Raw genomic sequence first — 23776 nt, forward strand, 5'->3', positions numbered from 1 at the left:
TCCATGTTCCATGGTGCCTACATGAGCATTTTTTATGCCTCATGAACCCATTCTGCCAGCTACAATGCATTGTATCCAGAGTGGACACCTTTTACAAGGGCAGATAAGTTATTTGTATATGGTCTTTCTGAAAAGACATTTTCTGGCCAATTATATTCTCACCAGAGTGAATATGAATTGGGAAACAAATCAATGAGTGGAAATTGAAGCTAAAAAGTTCATGAAAATAAGTCAGGAGCAGCTAAAGACACAATGACAATGAGGGTAAAGTTTTGAGAAAGAAATGATGAAACTAATTGGAAGAGAGAAGGAGCCAAACATTGATGGAGAAATAAAAATGCCCCTGGAGAAAGACCACACAGATAAGACAAAAGGGCAAGAATTCCTATTATTTACATCTTAGTCAATTTTTAGTAACTCTTCATGTCCTGTCACTGTTAACCCTTAAAATAATCATCCTCTTCCATTTCTTAAAGTAGCTTGGAAAAGATCCCTGTTTCTTTTAACACAAAGAGCATAATTAAATTCTGTGAATTCTCTAGATATTTTGTCACATATAGAATCTCATCATATTTCTATTTATCATGTCATAAAACAGAGGTAAGTAGCTATCTCAGGCTAAAAATATGTTTATGTTTAGCAATACTGCCTGGATTAAAATAATATGTCTCCTGGTTTCTTGTCAATTATCCTTTAAGGTATAGGTATTTAATTGAAATATGCCAGTAATCATTAAATGCTTGAGGTGAGCTAACTCTCTCTCTCCCCATATATATAATATTCTGTTTTCCAGGAAAATACATTTACTTCTAAAATAATATGTGACTTTATTCTAAACAAATAATACCACACTGCATTAGCAATGTGTGTACCACCTTAGAACTGAAGAATAATATACATTAAGCTAATATACAATCTGTTCTCTGAAGACTATCATTATTTGACACAAATATAACTTCAAACAAAGATGAAAGGTATACTTTCTTTTTATGCAATAATAAATTAACTACATAACTTCCTTTGCAGAATTAATTGAATGAAATCTAGTTTGTTTAAATACAGTGTGGTGTTAAGCAATAGTCTTTGGAAAGCTTAAAACTTTGTTTTGAGTCCTTAGTGTTTATATACTAAATTCATCCATTAATTAAATTTGTTTGCTGGAGTCTTTAGTCCAATTCAGTGTGGTATTTGGTGATGGTAATATCAAATAGTCTAATGGTTCTCTGAAGGTACATATAACTTTCCGATATGCACAAGCATTGCTACTACCTTTCAGATCTGATATCAGCAAATTTTGTGACTCTGGGCCTTATTTGCTTCATGCATATAGTGAAGCAATTGAACTTGATGTGATAACAAATGGTGTACCTGTTGCCTATTTATTCCTAGGTAGGCTTCCTTCCATTTTTTAGAAAATGTATGCAATTTTTTTTTTTTGCACTATCATTGGTGTCTTTAAATTCCATTGGAATGTATATATATTTTTAAATTATGTTCTTAGAATTTGGCAGTCCTATTCAATATGAAGTCTTCAATTCAGGTAAAGTTTCTTCTCATTTAATCTTCTGTTACATATTTTATAATGTATTCCTAATGGTTTTATATTCTTTGGTTTTACTATTTATATCATACAAATGGGCGAATGAACATTTGGATATATCCTAAATAATATCTGTATTATGGGAAAGAACCTTAAAAATTAACATTATCTTAAAATAATCTTAAAATTATCTTCTAGATCATTAGTTTGGTATTAAACTCTGTTCAGTATATTTTTGTGTATTTTGTATTGAACTATATTTTGTATTCTGAATTTTCCAGAAATTTTTTCTTAGTCTTTGATTTTCCTTTTTGCTATGTGATCATATTTATACATAAAATAACCTCTTAAATATCTTAGGAGTATAAATTGTAACAATTTTTCAAAAAAATTTTTCTCTTTCCTAATTTTGTTTTTCTATTTACACTATGGTGAGTTATTGGATATTTTTATCTTGGCACTTTCATTTCATGATTTAAGCTTTCCTTAGATATCTTTCAACCCATCTTTCATACCTGTGAGTATAGGCTGAAATGTTGTTAGTTTAGGATGATAGTGTGGGAATGATCTACAGTTATGCAACCAAATATGGTTTCACATTGATTTATTGTTAATGGAAAGTCATATACCTTTCCTTATTCATAATCTTCCATACCAAATATACCCCACCTCAATACCCTTAGAAAACTCTGTCCTTTACTGAGATATCTCTAGCTCTAGGTGTCTGATTTCAATGTAATTTATTGGTGGAGATATCTGAAACTTATCTAAGATAAGCTACCCTATATGACTCCTGGGGCACCCTCCACATTTCTCTCGACTTCTCATATTTTAATTGTTTATCTGGTGCATATCTTCTGTAGTGGGCCAAGTGTGAACTCTGTGCAAATCTTGTTCATTTCTACATCCTCTTTTTCTCTAGTACTGTGCTTTCCATGCCCCCACATATAAATCTAAGCTGAGTAATTGAATAATTTGATGAATTATAAGGTCTGTATTTATAATGTAATGCACTGGATATTACCAGAAATGCAGAAGGTTATAGCTGTTATGTACTGGTGTCAAACTTCACTAGGTCTTAGACTTACATATATGTGATACTTTATATTTTTTGAGGATAGAGCTCCACGAAACCAGAGATTTTGTCTGTCATGTTTAACCTTATATACCTAGCATTTACAAGAATGCCTAGTACATCATAAGCAGTCAATATAATTATGAGAGCACTCTATTTATCCAAAAATATTTTAGTTTTGTTTCCCAATATGAATTTTATTTTGTCTACTCATGTATAATGTGGTCCAAACACAGATGGGTGCCTGTGGGCTGATGACTCTCATTATCTATCACATAAATGTCATTTTTAAAAACAAAACAAAACAGAAAGCATTCTCTTTGGTTGCTAAGGAAGTGTTTCCTAGGCTGATTACTGGCGTCAGAGATGATAGAATTATTCAATAATTATTCAGTTATTAATGATAGCAAGATGCCCTATATTTAAATAGTATCAGAAAATATTTTAGCCTTAGCCATTTCATACGTAAAAATAATAGGTGAGGCAGAGGAAAAAAGGGAAACAAATACATTTATGCTCTTTTATCCTTAGGCTTCCACTCAAAGTTTTAGTTTTTATAATTTTATCTGAAGCTATTACTCTCAAAATATTTTCCTAAAAATACAGTCTTTGTGGGGACCTTGGTGAGTCAGTAGATTAAATATCTGACTCTTGATTTCAATTCAGGTTATGGTCTCACAGTTGGTGAGCTCGAGTCCCATGTTGGGCTCTGTACCGACAGCACAGAGCCTGTTTGGGATTTTCTCTCTCTCTCTCTCTCTCTCTCTCTCTCTCTCTCTCTGCCTCTCACCCACTCATGTGCCCACTCTCTCTCTCTCTCCCTCAAAATAAATAAACTTTAACAAATATACAGTATGTATAATCTTTGTTGTGATTTTATTGGGGGGAAATAAGGAAAAATAAGATGCAGGGCAATCATAAAATTAAAATTTAGAAAATAATATAAACATAATTTTCTCTTATTTAAATTCAAACTGATGATCACATGAATCGATTGAGCAATGTGATCATCTCAAATAAAACTTAAGGACTTAGGGTTTATTCATTTCTAGTCTGTTTCTATTAAAACTAGACAATGACAAAAGTCATTAAAATTTCTTTAGCTATAAGTACCACTCATCAGAATTCACTCATTTTCCAAAAAGATTTTTTTTCCCTAGGCATCTAGCATTTCTTAAAAAATAATTTTTTTTGTTTATTTTTGAGAGACAGAGCATGAATGGGGGAGGGGCAGATAGAGAGAGAGACACACAGAATCTGAAGCAGGCTCCAGGCTCTGAGCTGTTAGCACAGAGCCCGACGTGGGGTTCAAACTCATGAGCTGTGAGATCATGACCTGAGCTGAAGTCTGAGGCTTAACTGACTGAGCCACCCAGGCACCCTGAGGCATCCAGCATTTCTAATACAAACTGTAGGAATCTCAATATAATCTTTTTCTTTAATGAGCATTCAATGCAATTTTAGCAAATAAGCTATTAAGGGTAGAAACCCATCAACTTATGCAGAAAAATGTTCTAAATTATGCATGTTTCAGTCACTTCAGGAGAGCAAAAGAATGATTTTCAATTTAATCAGAGGCACTTGCCAAAGTTCACTCTGTTCTGTGCTGTGCTCTCTAAGTTTACAGTTATCTATTTGATTTGGATTTAAAGTTTTAACAGAACAGAATATAGAGAGAATTCCCTGACGATAAAGTTATTGCAACTTGCACTTCACCCAGAAGGCCTTTCTGTATTGAGTTTCCACTGCTTAATTTTGCCACCACCACTCTTTCTACTCAGAGGAGCTGACAAGAAAGTGCAGAAAAGAAAAAGACTAAATAGCTCCATTTGTCTTAGGCTCCCAGCACATAGTTGCAATGCAGTGATAAATGGACACTAATAAATCTGTTATGGACAAACAGCACTGTCATGTGAGTGTATTTTCTGTTCTTTGAATAATCAGGGGAGGAGGGTAGAAACAACAGTATTATTGACAACAAAACAACAAAATAGAAACACACCCATACACACAATTTTGACCCATACAGGAAATGATAGTCCCCAAACTTTCTTCCCATAATGTGTATACCTCATCTTCACCCCTCAGTGTTGTTGACAGGTAGTATTTCTTTGTTGTTGAGAAACAACAAAGTTAAAGTTCAAAGTTCAAAGTTAATCTTCAGGAAGGTGCTTTATAAACCTGAGGTCTGAAAGAAATCTTATCTTTGAAGAACCATCAAGCTATAAATACATACATACATATACACTATATACTTATCACTAATTGTATTCTTTTAAATGCTTAAATGTAGCTTCATGCTATTGAGTGAGAAGACACTAAACAATAAAACCATAATTCATGTGAATAGATCTTGCCAGAGTTATTTGAGGACATTATTAAGGAAGGGTTATGTCATTGTAAAATTTAATTCTAGTTCCAATCAAGAAGGTTCTGTTCATGACAAAGGAATAGGATGTATCATTTTCCCCATTCTAGCAGTGTGTTTGAAAACGTTCATGGCAGCAAATATGGATTCAGGACCTAGAGCTCAAGTTTCTGAAGAAGAGAAGTAGATTCAAGAAAACAGACCAAAAAGGCTTTCATAAATTATTATCTAGATTTTTACGGAATGAACTGGAGGCAAACAAAGTGTATGTAGAAATTAATCTAACATTTCAGTACCTAAGGAGGCTTTGGAGCATTTGAAAATGTTGGGTATTTGTATCAAATTCATTTTGTATAATGAGTAATTATAAAAGTTTTATATTCCCAGAGAGGTTGGACATGTTCATGGACGACATATGGACAATGGACATGTCTATGCTCCTCACAGCTCTAGAGTTTAAGAATATCTCTGACTACAATAGACTGAATGAACAGCAAAGATTGTGATGCCTTCAGACACATCTGACCACTGGCAATAACAATAGACCTAAACTCTTTGTTTTGAATCTCACAAATGTCATAATACCATACAAAATACCATACCATCTTGGTTCATCTAAGTTGAACCTTTAGTAGCCTTGTGTTTCAAGATCCAAAAATAAATCTGTAATACCTATATCTCCATTGATTTTAGTTAACATAAGCTGCCCACTTATTCCAGAAAATATTACTGCATCAATGCTTACTTCAGTATTACTCAGTACATTATCTATTCTCACTCCTTTCCCAATCTTTCCTGCTTTCATAAGTGCTGTGCTGTTAAGTACTCTCAGAATCATATAACTAAATTCCTCCACAAAATCAATAATGTGAACTTCTTTCTTTGTCTTCACGTAGAAAATAGCACTTCATATTTTTTAAGAATATAGACTTTCTTGGTGCACTATCAAGTGGAAAACATTTTTCCTCCCACAGCTCATGTAATTAAAATTTTAAGGTCCGTTGTGATCTCTCTTTCTTGCTTCTCATTTTCCATTTCTGACTTTGCACTTCAAACATTCCATATGGAAATTTCCCCAGATTAATCTCCTTGAAACGTCATACAGATTAACTATATAGGAAAACACATACACACAAATGCACAAATATACACTCACACAACATTAATAATAGAACTAGATGATAGGATATACTCACAAAACCCTATATATAGACAGGTGGAGGTAATCCACCAAGAGCCCAAAGACTTGCATTTTATCAGCATCTTTGTGGGAAGAAGCCGAGGGGAAAATACTGTATCTGACCTATCTGGTGAAAGAAAAAGCCTATTCCAACCAAGAAGGATTCACAGGAAAGTATCACAGGCTAATTTGAGAATATCAGTTGAACTTGGGAAGGATTTTGCCCAATTCAGTATCAGGTAAATTGAAAATGTAAACTTTCAAATTGACCATAAACATATTCCCTTCTAGTAGAATCAAATTGAGAGGAAAAGACAGACATAGGTTTCATGCAAGTGAGGGAAGGAAAGAGAACCGGAACATTCCAGAAAGCAAGACATTGTATTTTTAACACTACATGAACACCAAAATATTGAAAAGCTTTATAAAGAGCTATTTGAACTTCTGAACCATGGCTTCTAATTGAGCCACTAATTTTAAAATTTCAGAAAAACAAATTCACATTAACTTGAATTAGAGCAAAAGATCAAGCTCAAATCACACAAAAATTATTATAAGAAAAGGGAAGAATAAAGCATAGAAAACATTCCTGCATAGAAAATATGCCTACAGACAATGAAAGCATGCCAGAAAAGACCAAATTACAAAAAAAAAAAAAAAAAAAAAACTATTTCAAAAGAAGACATAGGGGTGCCTGGGTGGCTCAGTCGGTTAACCGTCGGACTTCAGCTCAGGTCACGATCTCACGGTCCGTGAGTTCGAGCCCCGCGTCAGGCTCTGGGCTGATGGCTCAGAGCCTGGAGCCTGCTTCCAATTCTGTGGCTCCCTCTCTCTCTCTGCCCCTCCCCCGTTCATGCTCTGTCTCTCTCTGTCTCAAAAATAAATAAAAAACGTTAAAAAAAATTAAAAAAAAAATTAAAAAAAGAAGACATAAAAAATAACAGTTAAGAGGATGATAAAATATAAGAGAAAAATAATCAAAATAAAAATAATAAAACTCCAAAATGAGATGATGGAACTCAGCAAAAAGTTAGACATAAAAATAAAAAAAATAATGTTATATATGACTACATATCAGTAATTTCAACAGGAAATGCAGATAAGCATGAATGAGATACACACACACACACACACACATACACACACACACACACACACAAGATTGTGATGGTTACTTTTATACATCAATTTGGCCAGGCTATCATGCACAGTTGTTTGATCAAGTGGTCTACATAGGTAGGTATTTTTTTAGATGTGATTAACATTTTAATCAGTAGACAATGAGTAAAGCAGATTACCCTCCACAGTTGGGTGGGTATCATTTAGTCAGTGGAAGGCATTACAAAAAAAAGACCCCAGTTCCTCAGAGAGAAAGGATTTTGATTCTAGACTGCCATTAGACTCAAGAGTGCTACATTAGGGGTGCCTGGGTGGTTCAGTCGGTTAAGCATCTATTGCTTTTGGCACATGTCATGATCTCGAGGTTTGTGAGTTCAAGCCTGGTGTAGGGCTCTGTGCTGATAGCATGGACCCTGCATGAAATTCTCTGTTTCCCTCTCTCTCTGCCCCTCCCCAGCTCTCTCTCTCTCTCTCTCAAAATAAATAAGTAAACACACACACACACACACACACACACACACACACACACACACACAAAGAGTGCAACATCAATGCTCATGGGAATTTCCAGCCTGCTGGCCTGCCCTGCATATTTCATACTTGGCCAAACTCAGGGTATTTGGAGAACCCTAACACAAAGATAAAGGGAGATTTTGAAATGTGAAATCAGAACAAGATATCATTATGAAGTAATCAAATAGAAATAATCACTATGAAAAATATAATTTGATATAAAGGACACAGAGTGGAAAAGTGTGACTAAAGGGTGAATTAGCAGATTAGAAAATTGTTTTTAGAAGTTCTTCCAAAAGGTATCCATGAAGGATAAAAAACAGAAAATATGAAAGAAAATTTAATGGAGAGGAGTGATACAGGATTGCCAATATTTGAATGAGTTGTCCTAGCACACATGAAAAATAAATATGGATAGGAAGAAGTATTTGGTTAGTGGAGATCTATTTTTCAGAATAAAGAATGGTGAATAACCCCAGGTTGAAAGAGCTCATCAGCTGTAACACAGATTATAGATTAGAGTCTGAGACTCTTCTTACCAACTAACAAGTTAGTATAGCAACAGTTTCTTGAAAGCTGGCAATAGCTGGAGACTGAGTCAGAAACAAAGATACAGTGAGCAGCAGTGTATTTGTGTTACCTCTCCCTGGCTTTCAGTCTTAACAGGAGTGATGCAAATGGGTCCCAATGGATGCTTGAATGCAGTGAATTGCATCATACGGGAAAGATCCTGATAGAGGGGAACTTGGATCTTTTATAACAGGAAGTAAATATGCCCACCTTTTGCTCCATAGGAAACACTGTATCTGTCCTTCAAGTCTGTCCACTATATAAGCATCCTTGAAAAGATAGTCGGGAACAACGGACATCTATGTGTGTGGAATTGTGAGATACCTGTAGAGAATTATCTCCTGACATACAAAACATCCAGAGTAAGGATGTCACCTAAAATAGGCAAGAATTAAATTGTTTTTAGACTTCTCCATAAAAACATTAGATAGTAAGGTAGGAAAATAGGTACTAAAATATTGAAGGAAAATTTTTCTGAGCTCAGAATGGTAATATTGGGTGTGCTTGAGTGGCTCAGTCAGTTGGGAGTCTGAGTCTTGGTTTTGGCTCAGGTCATGATCTCATGGTTCCTAGACTGAGCCCTGCATTGGGCTCTGCACTGCGAATACAGAGACTGCTTGGGATTCTCTCTCTGTCCCTCTCTCTCTCTCTCTCTCTCTCTCTCTCTCTCTCCTCTGCTCATGCTCTCTCTCCCTCTTTCTACTTCTCTCTTTTTCTCTCAAAAAAAAACATTAAAAAATAACATATAATTTTTAGGTGACCTTAATGATATGTAACTGACATAAAATAAAATGCACATAATGTAATTAAATGATTAAATGAGTTTTGACATATATGAACACCCCAGAACAATCTCCACCATTCAGATAATGACAATAATCCATCATTTCCAAAAGTTTTATCCTGGACTTGTTTGCAGTTTTGCAGATCTGTGCTTTGAGTATATTATATCCTTTCTTCTTCTGCTTTCTTTGGGTTTAATTTTCTCTTTCTTTTCTTGTTCATGAAAGTAGAAAGTGAGGTCATTAACTTGAGTCTTTAATTTTTTTCTATTATACATGCTAAGTGCTATAAATTTTCCTTTTAGTACTTCATTAACTAAACTCTGCACATTTGCATATATCTTATTTTCTTTCAGTTCAATATAAATTCTAATTTCCATTTTGATTTCCTCTTTAATCCATGGGTTATGTAGTAGTATATTATTTAGCTTCCATATAATTTTAGTTTTTCCAGATAACATTTTATTATTGATTTATAAGTTCCATTGTTTTCAGAAAACATACTTTATATATTTTGAATCCTTTTATATTTATTAATATTTGTTTAATGTCCCAAGTGAGGTCAATCTTGGGAAATATTTGTGTACCACTGAAAAGAATGTATATTCTGTTATTTTGGGTGAAATGTTTTCTAAATGACAATTGTGTCAGTGTAGGTGGTAGTGTTCAAATCTATATACTCCATGAATTTCTGTTTACTTGCTTTATATATTATTCCAAGAGTGATATGGAATATTTGAATGTGGGGAATAAGCTTAGGAATTCCCTGGGCTTATACCAGTGGGTTAACAAGGTGTAAAGAAGCACAAAGCCATAGGATGGTCAAACCCGAGTTTGGGTAAACAAGATTAACACACTAGAATAGGGAGGTGCAAAGGCACCAAAAAATAGGGAGGTTCAAGGGAGCCCAGACTAGAGAAGGGTGCAGAGCCCCCAGAATAGAGAGGGAAGGGCAAAGGCCCCAAAATATAGAGGAACACAAAGGCACCAAATACAAAGGTATATGAGGTAAGCAAGATTAGGCTTTCAGGGTGGAAGCAACCCCCAATTTAGTACTATAGCTGAAAGCTGCTTTCACAGGAGGGAAGGACCAAGTTGGGCAAACAGGTAAATTGAGCTATATACCGCTGTGCTGCAGGTGAAGCAGTCCAGAGCGGAGATGATTAACAAAAGAGAAGGTACCTTGTTAACCCTGAGGTTATTCCCCCTATCTGTCTCATCCCCTAGGGTAGCTGAGATAAACAGACATGGTGCCTCCTGCCTGCCGTTAACAACCATCTGCCCATCTACCCAGTGCCAGGATTTTGTTTTATATTGACCCAAACCCCAAACACTGTATATCTTCAAAACCCCCTTTCCCCTTATGTCCCCAAGTTAATGTTCCCAGTTTCTTTGTCTCTTTGTGCATGCCCATCACATTGTAAGCCTTCTGATCTTAATAAATACAGGACCAGGACCCTTATTCAGGGTTCTTGTCTTTTGCTGGATATTAGCCATCTCTTGCTTTTCATCCTGCATCCCACTCTTTTGCTGGCCAAAAGAGAACTTTGGACTTCAATTCTACGACATATGAATAATAGTATATTTGTGTAATTCTCCTTAAAATGCTAGCAATTTTTGCTACATTTATTTTGAAGTGCTGTTAGGTGCATGACAGTTGAAAATTACAATGTTCTTTTGATGAATGAACTACTTTATTACAGATTATTTCAATCTATCCCTGCTAATATTTTTGTTCAGAAATGGACTTTGATGTTACTACAGATGTCTCAGCTTTCCTTGATTGGTTTGGAAAGGTATATATTTTGCATCCTTTTAATTTAAATGATTTGCGTCTATTTTTCTTTTTTTTTTTAGTTTATTTTTTTATTTTTTAGAGAGAGAGAGAGAGAGCATGTGAGCTGGAGAGAGGGGCAGAGAGAGAGAGAAAGAATTGTAAGTAGGCTCCACAATCATCACAAAACCAGATCCAGGGCTCAGTCCCACAACCTTGGGATCGTGACCTGAGCCAAAGTCAACAGTGGGACGCACAATCTACTGAGCCACCCACGTACTCCTGTACCTATTGTTAAAATGAGTCTCTTTAGGCTCCATATAGTTGGGTCTTTAACTTCTGCCTTTTAATTGGGGTGTTAAGAGAATTTTCATTTAATGTGACTATTCATAGTTGTGTGTTTAAATGTCCCATGTTCCTGTTTGTTTTTTATTTGTTCAGTTTTTCTGCCTTCTTTTGGATTGAGTATATTTTATGACTTAACTTTATCAACTTTGATTATTAGCTATAAGTCTTAACATTATTTTATGATGGTTACTTTAAGTGTTATACTGTAAACCTTTAACTTTTTTTAGCCTATCTTTAAATAATACTATGCCACTTTGTAGATAATATTGAAAGTTTATGAGCATGCTTCATTCCTGGTCTCTTTTTATGTTATTGTTTTACATTCAGTTGTACAAGTAAATTCCACAGTATTTGTTGTTCCTTTGATTTTAAACAAATTATATGTTTTATTTATACTTTATTATTTAGAATAATTTTATACAAAAATCAAGCAGATAGTACAGAGAATTTCCATATGACTTGCAACTCCATACATATAACTTCCCCTATTATTATCTTGCATTAGCATGGTAGATTTATTACAATGAATTTACTAAAATGGATATGTTATTATTAGCTAAAGTCTGTACTTTTTTTGCACAACTCCTTAGTTTTTACCTAATGTACTTTTGCTATTCCAGGATATCATCCAGAATACCCCGTTTTCTTTATTTGTCATGTTTCCTCTTCAGTGTCACAGTTTCTTAGACTTTTTTTTTGTTGATGATTTTGACAGTTTTGAAGGGTACTGGTCAGCTATATTGTAGGGTTCCTGTTCATTGGAACTTGTCTGATATTTTTCTCATGATTAGACTGGGATTATGGCTTGTGGGGAAGAAGATGATAAAGTGCTATTTTCATCATGTTATATCAAAGGTGCATGCCATCAACATGGTTTATGACTATATGTTGAACTTGATGACTTGACCAAAGTAGTTTTTGTCAGGTTTCCCAAGTGTAAGTTTCTCTCCATTCCCTTACATGCTATACTGTTGGAAGGAAGTGAGTATGTGCAGCACAAATTAAAAGGTGAAATGATCTTCTTAAGAAATTTAGAAATTAAATAAATAGTCACATACTTCCCCATTATTTACCAGTATTCTTCATTCTCTTTTGTAAATTCATATTTTCATCTTATATCATTTTCATCTTATATCATTTCAAGAAAGGTACAAATTAAGTAAAATAGCTCATATAATCGCCAACATATTTACCATGATTCTTCATTCCCTTGTATAAATTCATATTTTCATCTTTGATAATTTTCGTATGGACTGAAGCTTCCTGTTAATGTTTTTGTAGTGCAGGTCTGATTGTAATATGTTATTTCAGCTTTTATATTTATTTAATTGTTTTTATTTCAACTTTATTTTTGAAAGATGTTGTCCCACTGTCTTCTGGCTTGTGTTGCTTCTTATGAGAACTCTGCTTCTGATGAGAACTCTGATAAAAAAATTATTTTTGTTCATTATGCATAATGTGTTGGTTTTGTCCTCATTTTTAAGAAGTTCTTTTGATCACAGTTTTAAGTCACTTGACTATAATGTACTTTAATGTTATTTGCCTCAGATATATTATATATATTTTTTAACTTTAAAAAATGTTTATTTTATATGTTTATTTTGAGAGGGAGAGAGAGAGCATGCATTCACTTGAGCAGGGAAGGGGCAGAGAGATAGAGGGAGGGAGAGAATCCCAAGCAGGCCCTGCACTGTCAGTGCAGAGCCCCATGCAGGACTCGATCTCACAAACTGTGAGATCATGAATCTGAGCTGTTATCAACGGTTGGATGATTAACCATCTCAGCCAGCCAGGCAGCCCTCAGGTATATTATATTTAGAGTTTTTTATGCTACTTGAATCTGTGGTGTATAGATTTTACTCTAAATTTGGGTGCTTTTGTGCCATTATTTCTTCCTCTCCACAGGGCGCTCCAATTATGTGTAGATTAGGTTACATGGAATTTCCGCAGCTCATTCATACTTCTCTTAAAAAAAATATCATTTTTATTTCTATGTTTAACTTCGGGTAATTACTATTATTGTGTCTTTATTAATATTTTTCACTGCATTATCTTATATACTGTTAACACTGTCCATTGTATTTTTAATGATAGTCATAGAAAAATTTTTTATTTCTAAAAGTTTGATTAAGGTCTTCTTTATGTTTTCCATTTCACTATTTAACATGAACATCTCTCTTCCTGTGCATGTAAAATATAGTTATAATACCTCTATCAGAGTCCTCATCTACTAATCATCTGTGCCATCTTGAGATCATTTCTGTTGACTGGATTTTCTCCTCTATGTGAATCCTTATTTCCTCCCTTTTTTCATGTATGCTAAGTTTTGATTGAATGTAAGACACTGTAATTTTATCTTGTTAGGTGTTAGTCTTTTTTATACTCCTATAAATATTTTTTAGCTGTGTCCTGGGACATGGTTATGTAGAAACAATTTGATTCTTTCAAATCTTGCTTTTATAGTTTCCTAGATGAGATCTGAGTGACTTTTAGTCCAGGACTAATTTTTTCCCACTGAAGTGATAACTATCTGAGGTTCTTCTTGGTGCCCCAGAAATAATAAGGGTATCTGCTTTGGCCAGTGGAAACAGGGACTGTTTCTGGCCCTTTTTGAGTTTTAAGATGGTTTTCTCTCTGGTGGGATGATCAGTACTCATCTAAGAAAGCAAGATCTCTCAGCAAATACCCTTTGTTCTCTCTTTGTACCATGGCCTGCAAATCACAGCTAGAAGACATCTTGATTACCCAGACTGCCAGCTCCATCTTTCTGACATTTGTCGATCCCCAATCTGTCTGTGACCTTCCATCACGCACTGTGGCCTGGAAAATCCTTAGGCAATCACCTGGAGTGATTACAAGGCTCACCAACTTTTGTCTTCTCTTCCTGGGCCTTCACTATATTGTACTTTTCTGATATTCCAACTTGGACTTAAGTGGTAGCTTTCAGATAAAAATTGTTTATTAGAGATAGAGAGGGATAGGTCATAAAATAATGGTTAAATTAAAAATCAAAGTAAACAAAAAATATCAAAGTAAACAATTTAAACATGCATACAACTATAATCTCTTTTTCCATTTATCTGAATTATGATACCAAACTGATCAGTGTTATTTTTTAATTACATCTCAATTCTTTAAAAAAGAAACTATTTTAAAGAAACTAACTTTTAAATTTTACTGAAAGTATTTGATATTTTTCTCCAAAAAGCCCTAAAAATTTATTAATAATCAGCCTAATAGAGGTTTTACGTATTTTATCTCTTTTAAATTATCCACATTTAATCAGTTTCTCAAATATTCTGGTGTAAACCAATCGTAAAAACCTATAAGCTAAAAGTAAAAATAGAAAAAAAAAAGTTTCCCTTTCTAGATTTTGCTCTCCAAAATAAATATTCTTAATCTTTTTTTTTTAACTTTGAGTCCATTTACTGAAGAGACTAGTTGAAACATGAGGTGTGGAAGGAGCTTTACAAAACAAGAAAAGAAAACAATAAAAGCCACAGGCAAAGTAGCATTCTAAAAGAGCCAAGAAACTTATAATAATTTTAACCATTTTGATACTATATAATATTTTTATAATTATTAAATATTTTTCTACTAGTATATACAAAGTAAATATATGATTGTTATAGAATTGCTGGACATATACAATAAAAAAACCCTAGAAAAATTAATGTAATATATCTTAGTTTATTATTAATAATATAGGACATTTGAAAAACTGGTATATAGGTTAGGAAATCTGAGTTTTTAATATTAAAAGAGATTTTTGTCTAGATCCTTTCATAGTCCTACCTGATTGCTTTCTCCTGATGTTTTCTAATTATTTATTGTTTATTTATTTGTTTTTCTGAAGAGCAAACAACCTTGCTTTAAACTCAAAAATGGCTATTTTGGAAGCAAATATGTAATCATAATAGGCAAATCTTTTGTGTGTATTGTATGTAAGTAATATAAACACACAAAAATCTTCAAATATTATTGCTAGAATTTTATTAAATATTTTTTGAGCAAACAGGCGTAGTGAACACTGTTGTTCAGGAGTCTTGACAACCAAGGTAAAAATAAGACAATTCATAATAAGAGTTGAGAAATCATAATATATTATAGTAATAATAATCACAATCAAACACAATGACTTAACATTGTTAAGTCATTTTAAACACTTACTCTGAATTGTCAAAAAATCACCCATGAGGACCACCTATCATCATTTTACTAATGAGGAAACGAAGGCACTAAGCATCTAAGTAACCTACTTTTAATGGTAAGACAGGGTGAAAAACAAGCTTCTGGTTGGTTCTGCCAAGGCTATTTTTCTCTAAACAGCTTTATTGCTACATAATTCACATACCAGGATGTGGAATTTTAAGACAATGGCTGAGACTTCAAAAAGATTTGGATTTACAGTGGATGCTTCAAGCTACCCAGCTCTGAGCCTGGGGAAACACATTATTTACTCTTTTATTGGAACCTTTGAAAAAGCATTAATTTAGTTCAAGCTTTCAAGTCTCTCATACGTATAAGAAAGTCTCTCATACAGATAAGGAAATTGAGCCCCAAGAAGTGAAGAGACCTGCATAAGAACATACAGCATATTAGTGGCAAAGCAGAACTGTAGGCTTCAAGTTCAATACACCTAAACATACTAATGCTTTAACATGTCTCTTTTTCTGGTCCTCATCCATATTTGCATACAGGTTTTATGTTACTATCATTTTAATATAGACACAACTCAGGAGAATACGTACGGTTTAAAACAGTGTTTCTTCTCTCATGATTCCATTTTTATTATTCTTTACTCTTTCTATCCATTCTTTATACCTAATGAATTTGCTATATTTGCCTGCCTGTGGAGTATTTTTATAAAAGCCCAAGAAACTCAGCAGTCCCTTTTGCTAGGGTTTGTTGAAATCTCTGACTGCATATTTGTATTTAAGATGTTTTGTTTTTTCCTTTTAAGTAAATTTGTTTTTTTTTTTTTAGAGCAATGTTAGTTTCACAGCAAATTTAAGCAGAAAGTACAGAGAGTGCTTGCTTATATAGCCCCTGTCCCTAAACAGGCACATCCTTCCCCATTTGTTACAATTGGGAAAGCTACACTGACATATTGTTATCACCCAAAGTTCAGAGTTCACATTAGAATTCACTATTAATATTGTATATGCTATGATTTTGACAAATATATAATGCCATGCATACACCTTTGTAACATTACACAAAATTTTATATAGAAACTATTCTTTATGTTAAATAATTGTACTGCATAAAAATCCTTAGTGCTGTACCTTTTTATCCTCCCTCCCTCCTACCAGGGACAGAGAAATGTCTCTAAACTATTATCTTAAAATATTATTGTATAATTTCAATGTTATATTTATGAAAAAACAGTCAAGACACACAATATAAACATAAAACCTGCTTTACAACAGCCTCCTTTGTATATTTGCAGAGATAGTTTTGATCATGGTCATATAAGAAATTAAGAGCAAGGTGCTTCTTGATTTTATGTTCCTTTCCTTTATCATACCAAATTTCACATTTGGTTGGCATAGTGGGGGATATCAAAATGTGATGTTCCTTTTGGAAATGGAATATCCTTTTGGGAATGGAAAGGTCCTGTTATGTGCTTTCATACACAAGAATCGTATGATCATTGAGAGAGACCTTCTCAACCTTTCATGCCATCACTTCTCTTTAAAGTCTGCTTGAAATAGATACCAGGCTGGATGAAACATGGAAATTCTTATTATCTTATCCCAAGGCGTTGTTTTTTTTTGAGCTCACTGGTTTTCTAGCTGTCTCCTATTTGTTAATGTGTTTTATATCAGAGCACAGAAACTTTAAAAGCATTTACTTTTCACTATATTGTATAATGGAAATGGAATGACACATTTTAGGAAGTTCTTTGTAATTCAGGCAAGTTTTCAAATTATGACATTTTTTTCTTAATTATTAGCCTTATATCTTAATTGGGTTATAGTGCCAATAAATGAAAATTCTTCACCTACATTTTTAAAGCTGACACTGGAAAGTAAAATTTCAGTTAGAGAAATTTCAAGTGGCTTTCTTAGTAGAGATAATAACAGGCCTCCCACTCAGTAATTTATTTCTTGAATGCTTAATATAAAAGGTTTTTGAACAGTAATTTTGTCAATGTGCCTTTTTCGGTAAGTGGTGTGGGGCAAGCGTATGCTGAAAGTTACATGAGAAGAAGCAAAACTATTTTTTATTTCATCCATGTTAAAATTTCAGTTAATAATTTAAAGACTTTTGAGAGTAATAAGGAATATCATTGGATGTTTTTGAAAAAGAGCTGTAGTTAATGTGTAGGTATTAGCAATAAGGAATAATTGCTAATAGTTACTATTTTATACACAATTTTATGTGCCAAACATTTTACATTCATTAATTTATTTTATTGTTATGGAAGCTATAAGGAGATGTCTATTTTCTCTCCACTTTCCCGTTAAAGAAACTGAGGTTTGTTAAATTCACACACGGAGCTAACATTAAAGTGTGACTTGGCAGAGAAATATTTCAAAGCATCTATAATAAATATGTTTAAAGAACTAAAACCGTGTTTAAAAGTGAAGAAAAAGTAGGACAAGTAGAAAGCATTAATAAAAAGTTTTTTAAAGTTTTATTTTTTAAGTAATCTCTACACCCAACATGGGGCTCGAACTCATGAGCAGAAGTCAAGCGTCACATGCCCTTCCACCTGATTCAGCCAAGCACCCCAGGAAGTAGACACTTTAAAAAAAGAGCAAAGGGGAAACCCTGAAGTTGAAAAATACAATTACTGAAATGAAAACCTCACAAGACACGTTCAACAACAGATTTGAGTTAATATATGCATCCTTGCTCTTTTATGGTTATTGTTTGAACGATATATTTTTTTCCTATGCTATTACTTTCCACCTATTTGTGCCTTTGAATCTAAAGTATATTCCTTATATTCAGCATGTAGATGGATCTTGGTTTTCATCCAGCCGGACAATATCTACATTTTCATGAGAGTATCTAGTTCAGTCACACTTAAAGCAATTATTGATTTAGTTGGGTGTATAGTTGCCGTTTTGTTTTTCTGTTTTTCTTGATATTTTAATGATTTTTAAAAATTGTTTTCTTACTGGTTGTTCTAGTAAATAAAAGATACATCTTAATTATCATACATTATTTCATGTTACTATCAACTTAAATTCTATTAAGAACAGGAACTTTGCTCCAAGATAAATTGATTTTCCCCATCCTTTATGTTGTGATTATCATATATATCACACCTGTCTTAAAACAAAACACTACAGTATTATATTCTTATTTTGTTTCATATATCCTTATATTTTTTACAGAAATTAAGAGATGAAAAGAGAAAATATATATTAATGTAGGCTTTAATGGCCACATATTTACAATTTTTTTCACACTTCTTCTCTAGGATTATGTTAGTTACACTCTGGTATCAATTTCTTTTAACCCGAAGGACTTCCTTTAGTATTACATGTAGAGTATGTACCCAAATAGTGAATTATTTTAGTTTTTATTTTTCTGGGAATGCTTTCATTGGTCTTTAATTGTGAAGGGTAGTTTTATAGATACAGAATATCTTATTGACAAGTTTTCTCTTCCAGTGGTTTGAATATGTCATTCTACTGCCTTCTAGCCCTTATTTCTGTTCAGAAGTAAGTTGTTAATCCTGTTGTTATTTTCTTATACTGATTTTTTTTTCTTTGATTACTTTCATAGTTTGTTGTTGTTGTTCTTGACTTTCAGTATTTTGGTTTATGATGAATCTAGGTGGGTATCTCTTTATGTTTACCTTTTTGGGGGTTTTATGGAGCTTTTTAAAGATCTTAGATTAATAGTTGTCATCAAATTTGAGAAGCTTCATTTTTCTTCCCTTTTCTCTGTCACCAACCTAGTCTGCACCCTCTGACAGCAGGGATTCTGACTGTCACAGCAAAACCTATCTGGCAAAGCTACTTTTCTTGCCAAATGAGTGGAAGTATGGGGATTAGGGGCATTCCTGGGCAAGAAGACTGTAGACTCCCATTGTTTCTAACTCAGATTTCTAGCAGTTCTTCTCTAATAAGTGCTTCTCAATTTGTTGTTTTCTTTTGGTTTTCCAGAGCCCTACAATTATTATTTTTGAAACTTCTGTTTTATACTTGTTTAGGGAGAAAAGGATTTACTTACTTCTTCTTGCTGCCATGTCTAGAATGCAGAGACTTTTCTTCTTTTTTGTATTTTAATTCAGCCACTCTCAGAATCCTATATAATTTTCCACATAGCACAACTTTCTCTTATGTTATAACAAGAGTAAAAACCAGATATTCCCTACAATTAAATTTTTCCTGTAGAAGATTATTTACATATTTACATTTTACCTTAAAATCTGCAGAAAAAAATGTGCACCTCCTATTATGTTTCAGTGACTTATTTTTTTTTTAATTTAAAACATTTTGACATATTCTCATATATGGTGAGGTTTATATACACTAAGTTTTGACAATAACAGGATATGTGAATGGACCCTGTTTCTGTACTTTTTTTGCTAACATGCCTTGACTGCTTTCATCACCTACCCTCTGAGAAGCCCTAATTCCTTTTTTTTTATGTTTATGTAGTTTAGAGAGAGAGAGAGTGAGCATGTGTGCACACATGAGTGGGGGAGGGGCAGAGAGAAAGTGGTTCATGGGATCTGAAGCAGGCTCCGTGCTGACCATAGAGAGCCTAATGAAGGGTTCTAACCCACAAACCGTGAAATCATGACCTGAGCCAAAGTCAAGGGCTTAACCAACTGAACCACCCAGGTGCCCCAAAAATCCCTGATTCCTAATCCAGGATGACCTAGTTGTCTAACATTTTTTTTCTCCTCTATCTGGAGGCTGAATAAACCACATCCACACACTTGCTTAAACTGCCTGTTACCAGGCTGATTCTTGCTGAGAATGGGAAATTGTTGGACCATAAGATTTTTTAAGATAAAAGACCTATGTGAAAAGCCATAATGGACAGCCCAATATAACAAGATTGAAAGAGAAAGGAATCATCAGTAATTAGGGAAGGGGATACAAAACTAACTTGAACCATTGATGAGATTTGTGTTCTGGTGGACTCTGCCCATCCAAAGCTGGGAGAAAAGTAGTAAAACCAGTCATTTTCTTTACACCTGACATTCTGAACTCCTTGCCCTTCTTTCTTAGTCACTTCTTATAGATGACTGGCTCTGTGGTGAAGCAAGAGGTCTAAGATAAGTAGTGAAGAGCAGACAATGCATGGAGGTATTTTAGCTGTGCCAGTACAGCTGCAAGGCACATATATCATTTGGTATTTGTCACTGTAAATTAAAAAAAATCAAAAATCAAAACAAACCAACAAACCAAAACTAAAAAGGTACATACAGGGCCTCATTATTCTCTGGGGTTATCAAAATACATGCTGCCTGTACTTTGTTAAAGAAAATCATATGCAAAATGTATTGTACCCTTATAAAATGGTTTCTTTCAAACTAAGTACAAAAAAAAATTACAATGCAATTCAGACACTCAGCTAGAAGTAAATATGTATTCTTTACAATCTCAAATGGGCCTACAAGTAGTTAAGGTTCAAATGCAAGTCTGATTTCTTGGCAGAAAATTTGACTTCAACATCCTTTAACTTTATATTCATGCAAACTTCTATTGGGCAGCTATAAAAATGCTAATAGAGTCTCCTGCATTTTGGTTGAAGGTGTCCTAGACTAAAGTCACTGTTCAGATTTGCTGTCCTTCAAGTGAAAATGAAAATTTTAGGAGAAAAGGCCCCAGGGAGAGTTGATTCTGCTGTGTGGCCAAACCCCTCTTCTACGCTCTGCAGCACAGTCTTTCTCTTCCATCTGCCTCTCCACCCTACAGATCACTTTCTTGGGATCTGAGGAAATTGTGCAGAAAAGTATGGAAGTAAAATCTGAATGTGGTCTCCCTGATCTGTCATGCTCTGTAAAGCATTAGAAACACACATAAGTTAATTTCACTCTCATCTGTTTGCATTTTATTTTCTATTTGAATGGCTAGTTGTTACACAGATATTTAAAATACATTAGAAACCCCAGAAGAATACCAATGCTTCTTCTTATTTGATTATAAAAAGACTTTATTCCCAATTTGGAGCAGCTAGGAGAAGATTCATGTTAATAAAATATATTTTTCCTATTTGAGATATAGACAAAATAGTATTCATTAATCTACATTTCCTTTTAAGATGTAATACATTCAAACTAGAATTTTCAGGACACAAAATATTTTTTTATTACTGGTCAACTAGGATTGTTTATCAATTCAAAAGTTTATTCACTGTCTCCTAAGCCATTCAGGGGAATTTAAAGAAAAAACAAACGGCCTCAAAGCCAGTCTGGGACAGTCTAAATACCATATGTATGGTAATCATTCTAATTGATGTGGTTCGAATAACAATAAAACATTTGGTAAGAATTTAATCTCTGTGTCAAAGGGATAAAGAAATTATTTCCTGCTGTCATGAATGAAATAGATTTTATAGAGAGAAGGTCCTTGAAGAATAGGGCAGGATGTTTCCATTAAAGGAAACAGCATTGGCAGTTGCAGAGAGATTGGAGAGTAGTTAACACATCTGAAGATCAATAAGTGTTTTTTGATGGGGAGAGAGTGAAGGATTTAATGTATGAAGTGGAATATTGGAAGAAAAGTCTGGAAAGTTTGGTGTCAGGTCCTATTGCAAAAAGAGAAGAGGATGAAGCATTGAGACGTTGACAATACACAGATACACAGAAGCTTATTTTCCATAATACAAATGAAGTTTTAATATTAAAAAAATTTTTTTTGTTAATGTTTATTTTTGAGAGAGAGAAAGAGAGAGACAGAGAGAGAGAGGGAGTGGGGGAGGGGCAGAGAGAGAGGGAGACATAGAATCTGAAGCAGGCTCAGGCTCTGAGCTGTCAGCACAGAGCCCGATGTGGGGCTAGAACCCATGAACTGTGAGATCATGACCTGAGACAAAGTCTGGCGCTTAACCGACTGAGCCACCCAAGCACCCCTATATATGCAGTTTTAGATATGGGTTCCCCAACTATGCTGATACCTGTAAGGTCTAGAAGAGATTTGAGAAATACGTTCACAAAACCCTGTGAGATTTTTGTTAATTTACAGAGGTGCAATCTTTCGTAATAATTGGTTAAAATTGTGGACTTTCCACTTTGATTTTCCTCTATCTCATTTTCCCTTATGTTGTGTCATGGAGTTGTTGTGGGCATTTTTTTTCTTTCTCTTCCTTCCTTCCTTCCTTCCTTCCTTCCTTCCTTCCTTCCTTCCTTCCTTCCTTTCTCCCTTTCTTTCCCACTCTCTTTCTTTCTTTCTTTCTTTCTTTCTTTCTTTCTTTCTTTCGAGTTTTAGCCAAATGCTTAGTTTCACCAGACAAGTGTGCTTTAAAGCAGGAGACAGAATATGACATATAACAGGTGCTGGAGCCTTAAGATCCGATAAGGATGTGAAAGATTAAGAGTGGGTGCTCTGCAATTAGGTATATTAATGCTACGTCAACAACACTCGCATAAAGTTCTGATAAATGATTCAAATGTTACAAAACTGAGCCATAAAGAAAGTCAGAAGCATAGCCAGCCTCTAGGAAGGTGGTATAGGTCTAGTGGCATCTAGATGGCCACAGAGGCCTCATGGCCTCCGTGGTGCACATGCTCCAGCTGGCTGAAGTTGGAGACTTAGTAGTTTGCCTACTAAAGTCAGGATTCTCATGAGAGGTCACGGTTTCAACCACCACCAATGATCTGTATAAAGGGAAATTGAGTTGGGGATGTATTTACTTTAAATTCTATGTGTGCCTATGCATGTATGTTTATAATTCTATGCTGTCATGTGTGTGTCACTTCCATTACCAATCTATTTCTATTGTTGGGCATAGTAAGATTTGTGAATATAGCTGTATACACCTCTGGCCCTGTCAACTGAGTTTTGCCCTCCCTCAGCAAAATTCTTGCAAAAATATACATTAGAAGAAAGAATGAAATCTCTTCTTTTTTAAAAAAATGTTTATTTAACTTTGAGAGAGAGAGAGAGAGAGAGAGAGAGCACAAGCAGGGGAGAGGCAGACAGAGAGAGACACACAGAATTCAAAGTGGTCTCCGGGCTCTGGGCTGACAGCTCAGCTCAGTTTGATGCAGGGCTCAAACTCACAAACTGTGAGATCATGACCTGAGCCAAAGTTGGATGCTTAACTGAGTGAGCCACTCAGGTGCCCCAAGAATGAAACCTCTTCTTAATCTCTCTATGGAAAATGATATCATAAAATCTTTGTCAAATGAAAAGGCAACCCAAGAATAGTCGATGAATGTTAGAAAATTAGTGCTACTAGTGCTTTATAAATAAATACATTTATTTATATTTTGTGAAGTTTTATATTTTTAAAGTTTTTTGAATCTGTAATTTATTGTGATTTCATGTTTCTTTTCAAAAACATAATTCACATTCATATCTGATT

The sequence above is a fragment of the Panthera leo genome, chromosome D1, assembly GCF_018350215.1.
Source record: "Panthera leo isolate Ple1 chromosome D1, P.leo_Ple1_pat1.1, whole genome shotgun sequence".
Lineage (NCBI taxonomy): Eukaryota > Metazoa > Chordata > Mammalia > Carnivora > Felidae > Panthera > Panthera leo.